The sequence below is a fragment of the Gadus chalcogrammus genome, chromosome 4 (assembly GCF_026213295.1).
Source record: "Gadus chalcogrammus isolate NIFS_2021 chromosome 4, NIFS_Gcha_1.0, whole genome shotgun sequence".
Taxonomy (NCBI): domain Eukaryota; kingdom Metazoa; phylum Chordata; class Actinopteri; order Gadiformes; family Gadidae; genus Gadus; species Gadus chalcogrammus.
This window is the reverse complement of record NC_079415.1, coordinates 4,473,841-4,478,840: the sequence shown is the minus strand read 5'-3', so window position 1 is coordinate 4,478,840 and position 5,000 is coordinate 4,473,841. Positions and strand designations below refer to the sequence as shown.

General features: G+C 48.3%; 1 protein-coding gene across 2 annotated transcripts in view; it reads left to right on the top strand.

Annotated features, from left to right (window-relative positions):
* ano2b (anoctamin 2b) overlaps positions 1-5,000 on the top strand; it is a 58,094-nt gene that overhangs the window by 41,504 nt on the left and 11,590 nt on the right. The window lies entirely within an intron of this gene.

The following is a 5,000-nucleotide window of genomic DNA, read 5'->3' as shown; positions in this document are numbered from 1 at the left end:
TCGATCCATTCACCTAGTATCCCTCTTCCTCTAAACTCCCTCACCCTCTCACCTTGGTGGATACCCATTCACCCATTCACCCAGTGTCTCTTGTCCTCTCAGCTCACCTCCCTCACCCTCTCACCTTGGTGGATACCCATTCACCCATTCACCTAGCGTCCCTCACCCTCTCACCTTGGTGGATACCCATTCACCCACTCACCAAGTGTCCGTCCTCCTCTCAGCTCACCTCCCTCACCCTCTCACCTTGGTTTGATACCCTTGTCCATTCCTTTCAAAACCTTCTCTAACCATTAGGCTGACTCCACCTTATCAGAAGAACCTTATTATTCAAGTAATAAAAGTCCATACTGGTGGAACAGAAGATCAGATGATCTTCATGGTCTCCTCCTCTTGTGTTCTCCCAGGCGTATCTCATTCATAGAGCATATAAGGCAAGAGGATGATTAGAATCCTTCTAAGGGTATAGTCCCATTCTCCCCAAAATCTTATCTCACTAAGTGTATTACTCTGAGGTATGTAAACAATTTAATGGTACCATACATACGTGTGTGTGTGTGTGTGTGTGTGTGTGTGTGTGTGTGTGTGTGTGTGTGTGTGTGTGTGTGTGTGTGTGTGTGTGTGTGTGTGTGTGTGTGTGTGTGTGTGTGTGTGTGTTCGCTAGACTTCACAGATATGTCTCCTAGCTATTATTTACGTGCCACACAAATTGCAAAATTGTCATTTATTCTGTTTCTATGATTTCTTCTGTCAGAGGAAGTTGACCTCTCTCTCTCTCTCTCTCTCTCTCTCTTTATGCATGTATGCATATCTCTCTCTCTCCTCTTACCTTTTCTCTCGAACTCTTTCTCTCCCTCCCACTCTCTCTTCCCTAACTTTTTTTCTCTCTCTCTTCCCTGTCTTTCTCCTTATTTTCCTCTCTCTATGTATAAACATATGTATAGCTCTCTTTCTCTCTGTCTCTCTCTGTCTCTCTCTGTCTCTGTCTCTCTCTCTCTCTCTCTCTCTCTCTCTCTCTCTCTCTCTCTCTCTCTCTCTCTCTCTCTCTCTCTCTCTCTCTCTCTCTCTCTCTCTCTCTCTCTCTCTTCTCCTACTCTCTATCATCGCTCTTGCCCCCTGCTATCTTTACGCTCTCTGGTCCATAAAGTCAAAGTATGATCCTAAAATATCGGTGTCAAATCAGAACGTGTAAACAGAGTGGAGTAGAGTTGGACGGGTGCCTGTATTTGATATGGAATGCATCCCAGTTTTTTAATGATGTCGAGGAAGAATTTCGACTTCGGACTTAAATAAGCCCAATTGAGGTAATATTTACATAACCCCCACCCGTTCCCGGTCTGAATCGAATTCCCTGCCCTGGATCTGTCGAGTTTAACAAACAGAAGGGACGCGTGTGGGAGAGTTGTGGCCCTCGTTCTACAGATGAAGAGTGATTCAATTAAAACAGTAACAGAGGTTAGATGTCAACCCGTGTCTGACGGAATCTGCAGACATGGAACTCAGTGTTTAAAGGGCCACGGTCTCTTCTGGGAAAACCACGGTGTTCCATGGAAGTACTCGCTGGAGTCTGAGTTCTGGTTTACATTTAAACACTTCCTAACGCACTGCGTGAAACAGGGCCCTGCTGTGTGTGTGTGTGTGTATGTGTGTGTGTGTGTGTGTGTGTGTGTGTGTGTGTGTGTGTGTGTGTGTGTGTGTGTCTGTGTCTGTGTGTGTCTATGTGTCTGCTTACTAGTGTGCTTGTTTCTGTGTATGTATGTGTGTGTGTGTGTGTGTGTGTGTGTGTGTGTGTGTGTGTGTGTGTGTGTGTGTGTGTGTGTGTGTGTGTGTGTGTGTGTGTGTGTGTGTGTGTGTGTGTGTGTGTGTGCTTGTGTCTGTATGCTTTTGTGTACTGTGTTTGTGCCTATATGTGTGTGTCCTTGTGTCTGTATACGTATGTGTGTGTGTGTGTGTGTGTGTGTGTGTGTGTGTGTGTCTGTGTGTGTGTGTGTCTGTGTGTGTGCCTGTGTCTGTATACGTGTGTGCTGTATACTGTGTGTGTGTGTGTGTGTCCTTATCGCTGTATACTTGTGTGTGTGTGTGTGTGTGTGTGTGTGTCCTTGTGTCTGTATACGTTTCGGTGTGTATGTGCCAGCCTGTATGTGTGTGTCCTCGTGTCTCCATACGTGTGTGTGTGTGTGTGTGTGTGTGTGTGTGTGTGTGTGTGTGTGTGTGTGTGTGTGTGTGTGTGTGTGTGTGTGTGTGTGTGTGTGTGTGTGTGTGTGTGTGTGTGTGTGCATGGGGGGTCAGGTGTACGGCTACAGGCCCCGTGGCGCTTGTTTTAGCGCTCTTTGTGTGCGGCTGGCTTCCTGTGAGGCTGCTGTCACTCAGGGCTCGCCCCGAGAAGACGTTCCCACAGAGCTAGGGTTCCAGCGCCGCCGCCCGCCTGCTCCACGTCTGTCCGTACCTGTCCCACCGTCTCCCGTGGTGTTCCCCCCCCCCCCCCCCCCCCCCTGCCTCCGTGAACCCAGGCACCCCCCCGGCCCAGTGGAGCCCTCCGATTGGTCGCCCGCCGCGCCGACGGGGGGTGTGGCCGACCGGGAGACAAAATGCCGCTGACGGCTGATGCTGGGTTTGATTTGGATGCTCGTTTTTTTCCCGTGCTTCTTTCGAGGAGGGCTACGTGATGTTCCCTATCTGCGGATTGACTCTATGGGCCCTATTTTAACGGTCTGAAACGCAAGTGGGAAGCGCCAAACGCAAGTAGCTTTGTGGGCGGTTCTATGGCGCTGTTGCTATTAAACCGGCGGATAAATGACTCTTGCGCCCGACGCAAATCTAAAAAGGTTTGCCCTGAAGTAGCCTAATTACCCGTAGGTGTGGTTTGGGCGTAACGTGCAATAAACCAATGAGAGTGCCAGCTCCCATCCCCTTTAAGAGCCATGAGCGCATTTGAATCTGACGAGTTGATATTTTGACAGCCGCGTCTACAGTCTCCGATGAGACAGATGCATGACCACGTGAATTTCCAACTTCAAATGGCTCAGTTTATGGCCAAATAATATGGCCTAATTCACACATGGAATAGCATTTTCTTCCACAACTTCAGTTGTGGAAGAAAAATAAATTTCGGCAAAGAAAACTTAACACACGTATGATATGCGGTAACTGTGGTTCTATTTAATGATATACGCAGTACACTAACAAACATCGTTTCTTGCCAGTATTGTATGCATTACTTGTGTTCCTAATATGCATGTGTCCCCTGTTAATAGACATCGCCATGGACTGTATTATGCGTTCCGTGTTTAGTTTGCGTGTGTTTAAACAGATGGACGCACACACGCACGCCCGCATTTATTAATTATTTTACACATACGCACACGCGCGCCCGCATTCATTCATTCTTTTTAACACTCTTGACACAGACACAGACATCGTGTACAAGTTGTGCACGATGTCTGTGTCGAGATATTATGTGTTTGCTGTACGGTGTTTGCAGATGCATTGATTTAAAAGTACAACTCATTTCCACTGTATCAGCTGTTCTTTCCCAAATAATTTACCAAGAATGTGTGGCTAGGTAGATGAGAGAAGCAAAGTGTATGCGCGAGGTGCACACGCAACATTAAAATAGCATCTGACCAACGTGCCTCTGACTTTAAGCCAGGTATTTCCCGGTTTGTGGCAGAATTGTTTTCTGAAACTGCAAAATAGCACCAGGGAACGTTTGCGCCAGAACACGCCTCCTCCTTTCCCTGAAACCTTGGGGTGCAAGATCATTCCCTTATTTAGCGACCCGTGCTTGTGGAGGGAAAAGAACGCTCTGCGCCAGTTGCAAACTAGCAACGACACATGTGTCGGTGTAGAAAGTCAATTGCGCTGGATGCAAGATAGGGCCCTGTAACTCTGTGTGTGTACGTGCGTACGTGCATGTGTAACACTTTATGAGAAACGAGCATGTATCTGCATGAGTGTGTTGTGTGTGTCAGCGTGCATTATAAATCAAAATGTCCACATCCTCTCGCGTTTAATCATCATTCTTGCCCTCTTAAGATTATCCCCTCTTACGCACATATTCACACACACACGTACACACGAACACACACAGACACACACAGACACACACACACACACACACACGCACACACGCACACACACACACGCATAACGAACGCTCTGCTCTATGTTAAGAGTCTTAATATAGCCGGCAGGATGGATGATGTAGGCCCTTATAAGGCAGCAGGATTATTGGACTGATGGGGTCTGATAGGACGTCTCCTCCCTATCAGTCTGATCCCAGTCCAACACCAGGTCGAGGACCCTATGGGTGGGTGTGTGTGTGTGTGTGTGTGTAGGGGGGGGGGGGGGGGGGGGGGGGGGACTGGCATTCCATCATAACATCAGTTTCGTGCCTCTGACTTGTTTACCCCACCGGAGCCAGCGTCCGTCTGTCGGTCGGTCCCGTGTGCATCGACACATTACTAATGATACAAACACGTATTGTGGGAAGGAAATGGGAAGGGGAACAATGGTGGAGTCGGAAGCACGAGGGCAGGGAGGTGTGGTGTCCAGGGGGTTGAGGTTCCACCACAACACCGTCGGTTTGTGTTGTTTGTGTTTGCCTCAGTTACCTCAGCGATAATCATTGAGCAGACCCTTGATTCCAAAGCGAAAGACACACACACACGCACACACACACACACACACACACACACACACACACACACACACACACACACACACACACACACACACACACACACACACACACACACACACACACACACGCACACATATAAACAAATATATACGTACATGCATAAATACATACAAACACACATACACACATACTGTACACATGTGCATGCACACAAGTATACAGACACGAGCACACACAGACACAGACACACACACTCACGGAAAAAGCACACGTCTGTATTCTTTGGCCCACGACCCCCCCTCTCCAATGACGGACGCGGCGGGTTCGGTTGTTGACGTTGCGTGCTGATTGACAGGTG